Here is a 17,449-nt window from a genome sequence, read left to right as displayed (position 1 = left end):
GATGGCGTAAGCGCGTCCTCTGTAGAAGAGAAAAGCAACTTGTTCGCTAAACATTTCGCGAGCGTATTCCAGTCATCGAATATAAGCACATCAGGTATTGAACGAGCAACACATTCCCTGCCATTGGACGTTCTGGACATTGACATTTTCAATGTCAACCAAAAGATTGTAGAGAAGGCACTGAAAAAGCTAAAATCATCTGTGACACCTGGTCTGGATGGCATTCCTGCGTGCATATTGAAAAAATGTAGTGCCATGTTGACAACACCATTGCAAGCTATATTCAATCTCTCTCTCCAATGTCAGCAATTTCCGTTGGCATGGAAAATGTCTTATATGCAGCCAATTTTTAAGAAAGGAAGTAAAATTGATGCGTTAAACTATAGTGGAATAACCTCGCTACCTGCTGGATCTAAGTGCTTAGAGATAATAATCAACGACGTTATATTCCAGGCCTGCAAAGCCTACATTTCAACACACCAACATGGTTTCTTTCCTCAACGATCAGTGAACACGAATCTTTGTGAATACACGTCGTTTTGCATCAACGAAATGGTAAATTGCATTCTATACAGTAAATCACGATATTTTGATAGCCAAACTTGATCGGTTAGGTGCATCTTCGAGAGTGTGCAAGTGGTTGAAATCATATTTGACTGGTCGTCAATTGTTCGTGAAAATAGGATCAGCCATATCTGCACCGTTCATTCCCCGATGTGGTGTGCCCCAGGGAAGCAATTTAGGACCGTTGTTGTTCGTGTTGTTCTTTAATGATGTGTCTCATGTTCTCGATAACTGCCATTTGATGTTCTATGCGGACGATTTGAGAATCTACTTGACTGTAAAAAACATTGACGACTGTCGCCAACTGCAACAGCAACTAGAAGCGTTTGTTAATTGGTGTGTACTAAACCACCTTGCTGTAAGTGTGTCCAAATGTTGCATCATATCCTTCCGAAGAACGAAAAATTATATCGTGTATGACTACACTATCAATGGCACTGAGTTGAATAGAGTTGATAATGTTAAAGACTTAGGTGTGATACTAGATCATCAGCTCACCTTCAAAATGCACTACTCACTAATAGTGGATCGAGCGAATCGGCAGCTAGGATTCATCTTCAAGATAGCAAGCGAATTTGATGACCCACTATGTCTTCGATCTTTGTACTGCTCATTAGTAAGATCCATTCTTGAATTTTCCTCTGCTGTCTGGTCACCATATGATGCGGTGTGGATTTCAAGAATCGAAGCAGTGCAGCGCAAATTCGTGGGGTGTGCCTTGCGAAGCTTACCGTGGTCCGATCCACTGCGGCTCCCACCATATGAACATCGCTGTGCCCTACTCGGTATTGAGCCCTTGGTAGATCGACGCAATCGCAATCAAGCTTTTCTTGGTGCCAAGATTCTGCGTTCTGAAGTTGACAGTCATGCACTGCTACATCAACTGAACATCTACGCTCCCGAACGAGTGCTGCGATCCAGACAATAGCTCTATCAACCACCGAGAAGAACACTATATGGATCCAACAATCCCATCGACTCGATAAGTCGCAGATTGCAAGAAAGTTACGATTTGTTTGACTTCAGCATATCAACAGAAGCTTTTCTGACTCGTCTACGAAACCGCCAACATCGGCCATAGTTTGTTAGATTTAATCATTAAGATCTTGATGTCAGATGAATTATAAACTCAAATACAAATACAAATACACTTCACGGTGGAAACGGTATGAAACGCATTCGCGATGACAACGGTACGGTGTCGACATCTGGATGCGAGATTAGTTTCCCACTAAATTTATCATTATAATATAAAATTCTCTTCAGATGAAATTTTTGTATGGAATTATTATACCACATGAAGAAAACAAAGTTTTCCACTCACATTGAATACCAGTTTAATACGAAGAAGATAATTTTCGTTAATGATTTTTTATTTGAAAAGTGCTCATTCTGCCTGAAAACTCATCATTATCTTCGACACTTCACTAACTCGTAAAACGTAGTTCAATGGCGTGCCGTTATTGTCGTTTCCACCGTGAAGTGTATTCGAGAATCAGGGCCGCAATGTCGATTTCCCCCAGGCAGCTTGGTTTTGATGTCTCTGTTAGGGACCCGCCTCATGTGTCGTCAATTTCGACCAATCAGAAGTGGTTATTTACGTTAGGATAGGGGTTGAGATTTTTCAATTGTTTGATAGTTATTTTCATGACATATATTATTTTCTTCAACATAAAAAAATGTTATAGAGTGCCACAATCGATTGATGCAAACATTTCATCAATCCATCAATGCAATGCTTATTACTGAGCAATAAGCGTTTGAAATTGGACAATTTTCACGATGTGCTCGATTTTCTATTTTCAATTTGTACCCCAATATGTTCCCGAAAGACGTAATCCTACGTCAAAAAGGACAAATCGATGCATGTCACCAAGAAAATGTTGAAATTAGAGAAATTGCTCGTCGGATTGGACAATCCAATCAAGTGGTTCTCAATTATTTAACGAATCCTCAAGGAAACGGTAAAAATGAGAGAGCTCCACGTAAATCGAAGCTCTCTGACCAGGATAAGCGGGAAATAATTATAACAGATTCGAATACTTCAAAATCACTTATGCAAATATAACAATCTTAGAATTTAAATGTTTCACGAGAGACAATTCGTCAAATGTTGGTAAAAAGTCCTTACACAAAGAGGGCTTAAAAGGTTAAAGCTCCTAATCATAAACCATCTCACATCGATTGATTTGATTGAAATCGATTTGATTAAAAATATAAAAAAAATAATCATAGAATAAAATACTTTTCAAACGAAGCGAATAAGAATCAAACTGCGGACACTGTTTATGAAAAAAATCAAATTTCGAACAGATTGAATTCAAATTTCGGACACTTTATTTTGTAATTTTTTGAACGAAAATTACATTACACTGAATTATACTTTATAGTCAACTGCGAAACACTTACCAAGCAATCACGGTAATTTGATAACGATGATGAGAACTGATGAAACATGAGAGAAGTTTAAATATTGATGAAGGGGTAGATTCTACGTGCTCACGCTAAGCAAATGTCAAATACAAACGATAATGAGTAGTGTTGTCAGATTTTTGAATTATGCTATAATTCAAATGTAGTTCCCATGTGAAATGATAGTGAAACCAAGGGATTACTCTAAAGAAGCAATTGTGATATTAATTTTATATTTATATCATCAGTGCATTAAGCATTTCGAGATATTAGAACAAAGTGTCCGAAATATGATTCAGAACGGTACCATAACGAAACATTCTTCAGTTATTTTTTTTACTTTTAACTTTGCCAGGCTATCTTCAGTGACGAAAAAAAGTTCAATTTGGATGGTCCTGATGGTTTCAACGGGTACTGGCGTGATTTACGAAAGGAGGAACAGTATTTTTCAATCAGGAACTTTGGTGGAGGCTCGTGCATGATTTGGGTGGGATTCTGTGCAACTGGAAAGCTCAAGATAGCTTTCACATCATTCAAGGATTACATACATGTTCTGAAATCCTGTAGCGGGATAACCTATTACCATTATCCTTTCCCACTTGTCATAAAATCCCAACGATCCTATTCCCACAAATTCATTCCCACGCCATAAATTATCGTCATACATGTTTGTAGGCCAAATGCTATTTTATGTCACTAGCTCACAGCTGCATACGATAATATTAAATAACAACCACTCACCCTTGCAGCGTAACATTATGCAGAACTAACCCACTTCAACCAAGTGTGAAATGACAACACACAGAAACAACCACTACCCTTTTGTTCTCCGTATTGACCCGTTCGAACCAATCGAACGCGCTCACATATTTCCTTGCTGGCTCCTCCTCCTCTAGAATAGAAGCTATCTTGTGTAGAGTTTTAGTTTAAGCATTATAAAAAGTACATGTCGAATGCAAGCAAGAGGTCTTTTACATTTCCAACCAATCAAGTTAACAAGTGTCGAATGCACGCGAGGACGGAACTAAGAATATAGTGATATTTATATTAGTGGAATGTGCCTGAGTTCTTTCATTCCGAGTAATATCACAAGTGCCCCAAAGTGATAGAAATTGTATACTACATCGGGTTGAACTTTCCACATGGCGACCGTGACAGGACTCGAACCTGCAATCTTCGGACGGAACTAAGAATATAGTGATATTTATATTAGTGGAATGTGCCTGAGTTCTTTCATTCCGAGTAATATCACAAGTGCCCCAAAGTGATAGAAATTGTATACTACATCGGGTTGAACTTTCCACAATCCTCTCTCCTACCGTTTTTGCGTGGATATCGTCATAGGAAAATCACATTCCAGCAAAAAAAAACTACTATTCACACCAGCAAGGAAACTAAGCAATGGATTAGGGACCGAAAACTTAATTTTTAAACTGACTGGCTCGCTCTTCAGACTTGAATCCTGTTGAAAATCTTAGGGGTATCCTAGTGCTTAGAATCTACACTGAAGGAAAGCGGTACACCACAATTGAAGAGCTCAAGGTCGCAATTTGGAAAAAATGGAAAAATATCGAGAAACCCATTCAGCAAAATTTGGTAAATAGTATGCCAACAGGAATTTTCCAGGTTATTATGCCAAGGTTGCCAATTATTGACATGTAAATCATGCAATAGAAATGAATTTTTCATTGTTATTCTTATGAATTTTGATATGGTCTTATAGAAACTGGACAGCTGAAATTATTATATTTAAACACAATAAATAAGCAAACAATTCTTTTTAACGAAATTGACGTTAAATATACTTTATTATAAGCATTCTACAATGTATGAATGTATCTTGTTGACATTCTAACTGTTTGTGTTACAACGAAACATAATCAGGGTGGTCTTATAGAAGTTTGGACAGAGTGTATACAGCCATTCCATGCCAAACCGGTATAGTGTTTCTCAGATTTCCGTCAAAAGTTGTAATTTCGGTTCAGTGGCTCAAAATTTATGGATTTAAAAAAAGCCATTTTTTGTGGAAAAAAAAGATTTTTCGGTCCACCCTAAAAGGGAAATGGGGACCCTAATAAAAAACGAATCTAATAGTTTGCAATAAAGAACAAAACTACCACTGTTCATGAAAATCAGAGAACCACTATACCGGATCGGCATGGAATGGCTGTATATGTATGAGGTTGGCGAAAAAATAATCCATCATTTTTGGGTGAAATTCAAAACTATTTTTTTCTTATTGGCGAAAATCTCGGTAAGCAAAATGGGAAAACTCGGAAAATTGAATTCCCATATGTTCTACAATTACATCGTGACAAGCGTTGTTAGTCCATTTAAGGTAAACGAAATTGAATCTTTGTTCGAAATTGATCTTAGTTCGAACGTAAAAATGGATTTTGACGGGAAAAAAACGCACTCCTATATCTGAAAGCTATATAAAAAATATAAAAAACGGAGCACCAAATGTGTTGGTATGCGCAAATCTCGAGGAAGGAATCGTACGATTGAAGATGTCTTCATATTACAGGTCGGACTCGATTATATGTGATTCGATTATATACAATTTTGGACTCGATTATACACAGTTTGAAAAAATATATATTTTTTTATAATACAAATATGACTTATTTCAAGGAGAAATGTAACCTTTCAACGTTAAGGTGGAATTTAAGTGGCTATTAAATGTACAGTAGGGTAAAAATCGTGATTTTTGAAGATTTTGCTTGAATTTTCACCAGGAATTGATTATATCGATATTGCAACCAAATTAAAAAGGATAGAAGTTGGGTGTCAAAGAACAAATTGTAGAGCGGTTAGAAAGCTTCAATTTAATTGATAGAAATAATCTAGTTTAAATAAAATGTAAATAAATTTTTAGGATAAAATTATTAATAACATATTAAAAATGACTTTCAAAATGTTATTAGAACCCACTAATTGAGTTGTTTCACTACTATATCCTGTACTAAAGTTTCTTTTTTTTTAAATGAAAGCATCAGAATCTTCCGTAGCGTACTTTTTGATGTGGAGCTGGTTTGAGGCAACAGAGTCCGAAACAAAAAAAAAAGTTCTATAACTCTGTCATTGTTGAAATTCGAACATATGCGTAGAAGGATTTTTTCATCAAATATTATCGTCTATCTCCTCCTGAGAGAATCTGGATGAATTTATTTTTTTCACGTGAAAAAACATGAACAAAACACGGTAAAACAAATTTACGCAAGTGGATTTATTTATATCAAACCCTAAAAGTACCCATTTATAAACAAAAGACGTTTTTTGTTTATCTAAAAAATCATCCAACTGATTAACTACTTTTACGTAGTATTGACTGGAATACCGAAAAGTTTGGAAAAACATTTAATATTGGAACATTTTGATTTCAAATAGAAAGGGTTTTTTTGTACCCATCACTGTAAAGAAATCGCGACGGGTAATAGAATGATATTTTGTTCAAACCATGAATGGCATAATATTTTCCATCAAGTAAAGCTTTTTCTGTACCAAGTCTCTGTGCTTTATTTAAACTCTAAATCCTATCGCTCATTTTGGAAAACCCTCTAAAACCCGTCAAAACCAACGTGTAAACATCAAACCAAAAAAAAATCATTGAAAAACGCAAATTACTGTCTTTGCATACCGAGACGCGCGTTGTCATGATGAAGTGTAATTTCACGATGATGAAGATATGCTTCGTTAGCTTTTTTTTTTCAAACATGGAGGTTCCCCTCGTGCGAATTGGTATTCAGCATCAGCAGCATTTTGAGACGTCTTCCTCCCTGAAATCCGTCTGATCCTCACGCTCATGAGGAGTAATCATTGATGAATAATCGTTTCTTGAATTATTCATAATTACGGACCCATCTCACTTGAATTTCATTCGGTAGAATTGATTGATTTGTTTGTTTCAGAATGTATTATCACCATTTTCGTTCGATCACAAATTGAATCAGAATTCAGGTGGACCAATCGAGCATTTTCACTTCGGTTCAGCTATATTCAACACGTAGTTTGATATTTCCAATCGATTGTGAACAAATAATGTAGTGAAAATGAAACTAATTAATTTCGCACGATTGAAGAACACTTCATGTAGAAGGGCCGCACACCGGAACATATTCAAGCCGGGTTAAATCAGGCTAATGGAAAATTCATTACTTCATTCATTACTGTATTTGCGACTGTTTACAATTGGTTAATCGAGTGTACGATCGCGTTGGAGCTCTACAAACGTTGAACGTCTGGAGAGTTCAGTTTTTTGGTTGACCAGCAGTGCTCGGGGGAGGTTTATTCGGCTCACCCTTAACCGTCAATGCAACTAAGGCTTTACACGTGTGCTGCTGCCGTAATTGACACCTTGGTGTTCACCCACATCGCATATTTTGTTGGTCAATTGCAGTTTTGAATACAGTTTCGCCATTAGTAGGTAATGATTCGAATCGGCCATGCTAGGTTCTGTGATTGATTGCACAAATTGTTCTAATGGCAGCAGTGGAGGCAGTGCTTGAAGAAGGTTCTATTAGGATCTCAACCAAGTATTTCGGTGCATGGCTGTAGTGATCGATATCTCGTTTTTTTTTTTTTTTTTTTTTTTTTATCTTCGCTTATTTTTCGTCGGCCTATTTCCGCCACTTTAGTGCCAATCACCGACATCAGGGAGGCGACTCCACCTGTTCCTACCTATCAGACTCAACAACTCATGAGCCGGGCCAACTTCTTTTACTTCCGCTCCGAAGGAAGACGTAACCAGAGATTTTTCGCCTCAGAAAATCCCAACGACGCCAGCTGGGATTGAACCCAGGCCGATCGGATTGTGAGGCTGTTACGCTAACCATACAACCACTGGCGCCGTCGATATCTCGTTAAAAATCAATCAAGCATTTTCAGATGTTTGCACGTTAAAAAGATGATATTTCGTATTAAAAATATTTTTTTCCGTTTTTTGTTTGGTTCATTCTGTTGTGAGTTAAAGGGTGTTGTTAATGGAAGTCAACGAAGACAAAATTCGATATATTGTTCGGGTTTTCTTATACAGAGGAGAAAATGCAAGCCAGGTGGATGAAATTCTGAATAGTGTTTATGCTCCCGATACTCGAATTACGTGCAGTTTGGCATTCTTCGATTCCGTACAGCTATTTTTGAACAGTTTTATAATCTCAACGATGCCGTAGATTAATGGAGGCAAGAGTGTGATAACTGCTAAGTGCTACTTGCCCAATTATTTTTGGCTTTTAGTACATTATCTGTATCATTAGTGATAATGGACAGAAAAAAATGAAACTAGACCGGAAAGTTAGCAATATTTCATTTGGCCAGGCACATTGCATTAAAAAACAACAACTAAAACCCAGATTTGGACAATAGAAGATGAATTGCGTTCTGGTGTTCTGGAGAAAATCACCGACTATTTAAATATTTTGAAGATCAATATGGTAGAGGTACAATAAATTCTGCCCTCAACAGAGTATTGCTATAATGTGACATATTGCTCTATGTAATTATTCTCATTCTAGAATCTTGAAAACCTTGCGATGTTTTAGATATTGGAAGCAGAGACAAAAATTGATAGAGTTAAGCATGCAGGCACCTTCAAAAAATCAATGAATGAACATCCCTGTAATTGGTTCTGAAAGTGACAAACTATGGTAAAGGGTGTGTCACATCAAATTGCATCACGGAAAAAACGCTGTAGAAATTTAATTTTTAGGAATTATATCTTCAGCTTTCGCTTATAATCAGATAAGAGTGTATAGATCACGTTGGCCATGCTTCACTGTCAATTTTTCGTAAATTTGGAAAAATGTCGTCGAACGAAAAAGAGCGTCGTGAATTAATCCTGCGCACTCATTTCGAGAATCCGGAGTTGTCACATCGGGACATCGGTAAGATGCTGGGAATCGTCCAATCCACGGTCAGCAGAGTACTAAAACGATACTTCGAGAACCTAACCATCGACCGGAAGGTGAAGAACGGCAAAAATGGATGCTCTGTCAGTGAAAAAGATCACAAGCTGAACTGCTTAACTACGAGTTTAGACGTGATCCGAGAAGTTCGGTCCGGGATGTCGCCAATAAGCTGAATTTGTCTGTCAAGTTCATTCGTCCAGCGGTCCAAGCAGCGGGAGGGCCTGCGTACATACAAGGTTCAGAAGGCTCCTAACCGCGACGAAAGGCAAAACATGGTGGGGAAGACGCGAGCCCGGAAGCTGTACACCGAAATGCTGACGAAGCCGCATTGCCTGGTAATGGACGACGAAACCTACGTCAAAGCGGACTTTCGTCAGCTGCCGGGCCTGTTGTTCTTCTCCGCAGAGGACAAATTCAGCGTTCCGGAGGAGATTCGCAAGCAGAAACTATCCAAGTTTACCAAAAAGTACATGGTGTGGCAAACGATCTGCTCTTGCGGAAAGCGGAGCGCCCCCTTCGTGATGACCGGCACGGTAAACGGGCAGGTTTACCTTACGGAGTGCCTACAGAAGCGCTTACTACCACTATTGAAGCAGCACGAGGGCCCGACCATCTTCTGGCCGGATCTCGCTTCGTGCCACTATTCAAAGGACGTGTTGGAGTGGTACGAAGCCAACGGGGTCACCTTCGTGCCAAAGGAAATGAACCCGCCCGGCGCGTTGGGAGCTTCGCCCAATAGATTACCTTTTGGAATCTCGAGTGCAGTATCCACTTTCCAAAGGATTATGGATGAAATCTTAACCGGAATAGAGGGAGTTCAGAGTTATCTGGACGATATTATGATAGGGAGCGATACTATTGAGGGTTTGATTGCTACAACATACGAAGTACTTGATCAATTGAAAAAGCACAAAGTCAAGGTCAACTTGAGCAAGAGTGAATTTCTAGTGAGAGAAATTCAGTATCTAGGGCACAAGGTGTCAGAGAGGGGTCTCAGTCCGTCGGATGAGAAAGTTAAAGCGATCAAGGAAGCTCCACGTCCAAGGGATGTCTCCCAGTTGAAATCGTTCTTAGGAATGATTAATTATAATTCGAAGTTTGTTCCGAATCTGTCGATGAAGCTCAGTCCACTTTATGCGCTGCTGAAGAAAAACGTTCGTTTTGAATGGAATGACCAATGTGAGAACGTTTTCAGTGAGTGTAAGAAGCTTTTGCTTAGCCTCAAGCTGTTGGCGTTGTATAATCCCGAGCTACCCATCGTGATCATCTGTGATGCGAGTTCTAATGGGGTTGGAGCAGTGTTGTGCCACAAATTAGGAGGGATAGAGAAGCCTGTATTTTATGTGTCAAGTACTCTTTCAGTGTCGGAAAAAAATTATCCGAATCTTCATCGAGAGGCACTCGCGGTAGTATTTGGTTTAACGAAGTTTTTCAAATACATTTACGGAAAAAGTTTTACAGTTGTAACAGATAATAAGCCATTGGCGAGTATTTTCGATTTCAAGAAAGATATTCTATCGTTAACCGTCACTAGATTGCAAAAATATGTCCACATGTTGTCGATTTTCGATTTCAACATTGAGTATCGACCGGGTTCGAAAGTCTCGAATGCCGATGCCTTAAGTAGGTTGCCGATTCAGGGTGAGACAGGGATAGCAGATGTAGCTGATCTTCGATGGTTAAGTGGCGAAGCGGAGGTGGTCGATCTAGAGTTGATAGGTCAGGCTACTCAGGATGACCCGAGAATGAAAGAGCTTTTTCTGTGTGTGAGAGACGGATGGAAAGAGAGCGCAATTCCAGCCGATTTGAAATTTTACTTTTCGAATCAGGGCTGTTTATCGCTGTACAAAAACTGTGTGATGTATTCTGAGAGAGTAATTGTTCCAAAGTCTTGTCGGAAACGTACCTTAGAGTTGTTGCATGTATGTTACCTTGGTGTCATTCGCATGAAACAGGCAGCTCGTAGATTTGTATATTGGCAAGGCTTAGATAAGCAAATCGAAGAATTCGTTCAACAATGTGAGGTATGCAGTAGTATGGGCAGAGCCGTCAAGAAGAAGTTCTCTGAATGGCCAAAAGGACTTTTTCACTTAGCAGGGAGGACGTTTCTGGTTATGATTGATGCCTATTCGAAATGGATGGACATCAGAATGATGCATAGGACGGATGCGGAAGCATTGATCAACGTGCTGAATTCAATATTCAGAATTTTCGGAATTTGTGGTACCATAGTCAGTGATAATGGACCTTCATTTACTAGTAATGCCTTCTCGGAGTACGCTAAATCAATGAGGATAGAGTTAATGAAAAGTCCAGCTTATTCACCTGAAAGCAATGGACTTGCTGAGAGAGCGGTGCAGACTGCAAAAAATGGGATTAAGAAGCTTCTTGTCGATCCGAAATGATACCACTTGCCTTCTAGTCATACTTTCCTGAACAGGGGAAGATTCGTCACGTGGTTCAACTCGGCTTCGTTGTCAAAATCCGGTAATTCCACCTTATCGTCGTCGTTCGCCAGTCCGTTCATATTCCGCTTACTCCAACAGTTCCTGGCGATGTGGCCCTGCTTTCCGCAACAGAAACACCGAACGTGCTTATTTCCTCGACTCGTCGAATTTTTCCGGGAAATGGACCGCCCCCCTTGGCTCCCTTGCTGGCTGCGCTTGCCATCTTCGTGGCCACGTGTCTTCGAACGACCTCGTTTCATGTACTGTCCCGCATTGATCCGGTTGTTGTACTCCTGCTTCCTTTTCATCTTCATCTGGTCCTCCTCGATTTGCTCCAGATTCTTGGCTTTGGATACTGCTTGGTCGAATGTGGTGTCGTCCGCGCTTGTCATTAGCTCTCCTTGGATTTTGGCATTCCAAAGGCCTGCTATGAACTTGTCTCTGAGCGCCTTGTCGAGGAACTCTCCGAAAACACAGTGCTTTGAGAGAGCTTGTAATTCAACAGCGAAATCTGCTACCTTTTCGAAGCTGTTCTGGTTCCGTTTGAAGAACTCCACTGATTGAGCGATCCGGTTTTTCTTGGGACTGAAGTATGATTTCAGCTTCTCTATCACCGTCTCGTACGAAACATCCTTATGCGTTTGGGGATACAGCAACTGCTGAAGCTTTTTCGAAGCTGGCAATCCGATGAAATGGACAATCAGCTTCCGTTTGAACGTGTTGTCCTTGATTTCATTCAATTCGAAGAAGTTTTCTGCTCTCTCCAAATAGTCGTCGAAGTCTGCACTTGGAACAAAGTTTTCCAAAGTTCCGATCAGCCTCGTTCCACTGACTGTTTCTTGTTTCGCGATCTGCGATCCAGTAGCCATAGCTGCCTGTTCCTTTTTCGGCGGCATCTGTAGCGATGACGATGATTCGATGATTCACTTACACGCGTTTCCCGCAAAACTTTTTTTGCTATTTTCTCGTCGCCACTGATAAATGTTACTTGGTACATTTAACTATCTATTTATTCATTGCTCAACGTCTATCTGGGCAAAGAGCGATATCTTCGGAGAACAATCGCTTTTATAATTCTAGACCGGAAAAACAAATTCATTTCAAGAAAGCACTATAAACTCAAGCTATAATTAGTTGATCTATTGATCTAGATATCTTTACGAGGGGTGTAACCTATCTATTTAACAACACCCTTTACTCATACTTGCCCATACTTAAGTTTCTTCTTCTTCTTTTTTTGGCTTTAAGAGGGTTTAAACTTTTCAGTTCATTCGCCTCTAGACGATATACTTAAGTTTCAATTCCGTTTGACCACGATACTTCTACGAACTCGAATTCATTATTGATGCACAAGTGCAAATTCATTTCCACAAGAAATCGTTTACTTGACCTGTACTCTGCAGCGCTCGTCATAATACGATCCTTTTTAATGAGATTACTTACAGCTAATAACAATTACAATTCATTATATGAACGGTACATCGCCTTCCGGCAGCAGTTGCGACCCGACAGCCGAGTAACAGCCATTTTTGACAAGTACTTTTATGACCGGCCAAGATCACACACTCCTTGTGTCATACTTTTTTGTTGTTGTTGTCGTCGCTGTCGGCAATAACAAACAATACGCGGAACCGCAAGTAGCTGTTTCATATAATTTATAATAGCCATGTTACGACCCCCGGCGATCGGAGCGCGATGTACGCGATCGCGACGTGATGACATGGGGTGCGATTTTGCGGCGAAAAAGATGGATCGCAGCAGGACTTGACAGGTGTCGAACAAATGGTAACCGGCTTCAAACGACTACAAAAAGTTTGATTTCATCGGTAGATCAGAGAGCTTGAGTTGGTATAAAAATTATTCCCCCAAATTGTTGAAGTATTTACGTGGACTCTGACGGCGTAAAAACTCTGAACAATGCGGGAATGGTGGTAAAGCATGAGGTCAACGTTCTCCTACGAATTCTTAAAGTGCATGAATACTTCTCCAAGACAGCCATTCCAAAGTCGTTCTGTTCCTCTTGTTGTGATTTGTTTGACTATTTTTTTTCTTGTCTGATTTAACCAAACAACGACCAATTACCGATTATGGATGCTAACGCAAGAACTGATTGCGTCATTTGTTTCGGAACGAAGTAATCCGGGTGAAGAGCACCAACGCTGTGCGATCATAAATTACGACCTAACAGTTTCACCTATTCTGGATATGGGAAAAAATAAAATATATATTTTTCGAATATCCCCTCGATCCTCCACACAATCAATCATGAGTTTGTGGATCTTCCACCCATTTATCCCATCAAACTTTGTACTTTGTCTTGACAGACGCAAAGGCGCAAAGCCCCGCGAAGTGGCTTGATATCTGTGTGGATGTTTGCGCGTGCTCAAAAAAGTTCATTAGGGATTCCATTCTGCCCAATCGACTTACTACACCGCGATAGTTTTTTGCTAATTATCACTTGCTGTGCTGCGTCATCACTTCACACAACCCCTACTCCTTCTGTCTAACGCACGCTGTGTGTTCATTCTGGACATCAAATTTCCTGCTTTGTTTAATTTGTTTTTTGTCTGATGTACAAATGTTGTTGATAAAAAGCACAAATGTTACCTCATTCTTTTTGCGTCTGCACTCTCGAATTACCCTTAACATTAATTGGGGATCCACGTAAGCGGCAGGGTGAAGACGATGCCCTCAGGATCCATTTAGGGACACATTCCACTTTTTTTTTGTGGCGCTGTTTGTCAAGACAACAAGTACAACAATGCCACGTGACAGACACATTTGACACGCGTCTGTTGACAAATATCTTTTTCCCCGGTTAGCGTGTGACATTCACGGTGACCATCAACGTTGTGGCGTTTGGCTGGTGAATTATTTTTCCGACTGTTCGATACAAACAAATCACTCGAAGTTCCGTTCTTCTGGGTATTTTTTTTTTGTGGAAAGAATAAACGACGATTCTCATCAGACGTCACTCGAAGCTCTCTTCGGACAACGATTGTCGAATTTTCGCCGACGCGAGTGATTCGGCCATTTTTAAATTTCTGTCCGGTAGTTCACGCGACTATGACCGTGAAAAGATGAGCAGGAAAAAGCCGACCACTTAATAATGGACTTCCTGGCCACCACCAAACCACTTCGTGTGGGCTGCACTTGAAATAATAATTTTACGATGAGTAATTACAATAAACGAATTTTATTTGATAATGATCCAAGTAGAATACAACAACATTAAGTTTGAGCGGAGCCAATGGCGTGACCTTGGTGGCGCCATTTATTGTTGCGAGTGGATCGTCAGGATCAGTCATTATATAGGGTGAGCCCAAAATGCAACCTCTCAGCGTCACAAACTGTTGTGTGTAAGTTGTTAAAGGGTGCACAACATTCAGACCAATCTCACTGCAGTGCACACGCTTCGATTGAACCGTGCCACCAACAGGGGTGAGTGAGGTAATCTATGATCACAATCATACGTTGGTAATCGGACCAAGAGATTCATTGCGCAAAGCGGATAGCGAAGATATGAAGCCGTCCTCGGCTGAACTGATTGTACGCTCCGTAAAGCATTTGATCAATGCACGCTAAACGCACATCCATACATCCTTCCAAGGTAACTCTATCACGCCGACCGAGACGTCGGGAGGCTGGTTCCTGTCTTGTGTGTGGTTGTATGATTTTTTTATGTCATTTCGAACCACGATAATAATCACTCACCTGTTCGAGCAGAGCAGAAGCAATGCTGACAATGAAATTGAACCCATGGAAGGCCATAACAGTCACTTCAATTGAACTTTAAGTTAAACATACGGTTAGCATTAAGATGGACGCGGCTCAAAGGTATGCTCAAAGCCACGGAACAAGTTATGCTGTGAGGCGACCATATGCGTACCGGAAGGACTCTCGATTGTTACAATCGCTGAGCTATAAGTTTCATATGGTATAGGGTGATGTTATTTAAATCTAAATTTGACATTTTGCTTACAGGCTTGATTAGTTAGACGATGATGCGTATTATTTCACGCACGAATTATATACAACAACTAGCTGACTCTGCGAACTTCGTCCCGCCTAAGATTGATTTTTGATATGAAAATATTCGAACATTTACATTTTCTTCCTAAGCACGATCATGGGTTCAATCCTAGAACTATTCATTAATTGGACTTTTTATTGGACGTTTTAAACTTTTCTCTTTCTCTAACAATCCATCACCATTTACGCTTCACACCAACGCAACATGAAAAAACAATTCCGTCAATTCGAATTTCAATGGAACTAACAACGCCTTCAACGATGTTCAGGACATGAGAATTCAATTTTCCGATTTTTCCCATTTTGGCGATCCATTTTAATTGATATAAAACAGGGACGGCCATACTTGGCAGCACTGCGGGCTACCTGTAATTTCAAAGATAGACGGCGATGTACCAAAACGGTAACTTTTCATTTTAGGACAATGTTTCCAAAAAAAAAACGACCGCTCTCGTTGTACACGAATGACTACGCAGGCAACTCGTCGCTCGTAGTCGGCGCTTTGGCCACTCCTCATATAGAAGATCTAAGATATACGATTGTGTTATTCCGCCTGAAGATCCGTAACCATTTTCGAGCCAACATGGATTCCAAATGGAATGAAAACATCAAATGGAATAACAACGCTCATCACGATGTAATTGTAGAATATATGGGAAGTCATTGTTCCGAATCTTCACATTTTCCTTCGAAGTTTCACCAAAAAGTCAGATTTTTTTGCCTTAACATTGAGCTATGAGCAGAAACAAATACAAAAACAAAAATAAATAAAGAGGCTAAACCCGGACGATTCCTTCCTCGAGTTTTGCACTTAATATCATATTTGTTGAATCTTTTTTATTTATATGGATACTAGCTGACCCGGCATACTTCGTCCCGCCCAAAATTTGTTTTTTTGTCATAAATACCTTCAATTGATTGATCTTCTAATCGACCCCGTTGAATTTACTTTTTACTAAAAAAATTGCTCGTACTACTACCAAAACACATCATTATAATATAGGGTTGGGGAAAAAGAAATGTCGTATTTCTAATCGAAATTTGACGCTTTATTTAACGTACCTAAAATTATCCAATTTAAGTAAAATATGCGCCGTTTTGTTCGCAAACTTGTTGCCATTTGGAAGGCTACTTCATTATCCCCCCCTTATATACCCCCCCCTCCTTTTTGACGTAGGACTACGTCTTTCATTTCTATACCGGGGTGTAAAATCAAAGTTTCGAAAACGAAAGCGTTACGCCGGAGACCGAGATTTTGAGTGTTAATAGCTCTTAAACAACTGAACGAAATGGTATGATAAACACTTCATTCGAAAGATAAAATGTCTACGCGTTCTATACTTGTTACTTTCTGATCCAAAAACTTGTTTCAATAGTCTTAAATTTGCTTTCAAAACAGGCTATTGAAATCACCAATCGGTATATAAGCGAGCGCCGCTCGTAAACCCACTCAGTTATAATTGAACAACGATTGGAGCATGTTGTCGCTGTAGGGATGAAGCTCTTCGTTTATCATGAAAGCGCGGATGAACGGTGTCACCAAGAGCCTGTTTGTGCACCTTAGGCCAGAAGAGAATCCATCAGGAGGAGAGTGATGCCACAAACGGTTCCCCGGGAAGATCTCGAAGCAGCCGCTACACACACACACACACATACACGCGCGGAATTCTTTCCGTTTGGATGCCATTCAGCATCGAGAAAGATCCGGAAAATAATCTGCCAGTTCCTCTAGGAATTTAAAAATACATTCATGTGAAAAAGTTTATTTGAATGTTTGCTAACAATGTAACACTGTGACCAAATACATTTGGTTTTGTGATTTTTCAATCAATCGCAATTAACAGGATAGCTTCTGAAGATTATTCTTCCCCATCAGTAGGATATTTCCGTATCCAATATTGGATGCATAAAACCTTGTGCCTACAACGTAACGCTCTCGTTTTCGAAGTTCCCCAAATATTCATTCATTCAGAATGAATTCAGATTCAACTTCAAACAAATGATCTCTAAATCAACGATAGTCCTACGTCACCCTTACGGTTATACCATAGATATAACCCACTTCCTGTTTTTTGCAAAAAACTCAGA

The sequence above is a fragment of the Toxorhynchites rutilus genome, chromosome 1 (assembly GCF_029784135.1).
Source record: "Toxorhynchites rutilus septentrionalis strain SRP chromosome 1, ASM2978413v1, whole genome shotgun sequence".
Taxonomy (NCBI): Eukaryota; Metazoa; Arthropoda; class Insecta; order Diptera; family Culicidae; genus Toxorhynchites; species Toxorhynchites rutilus.
The sequence above is the reverse complement of the archived record's forward strand: the minus strand, read 5'-3'. Positions refer to the sequence as shown.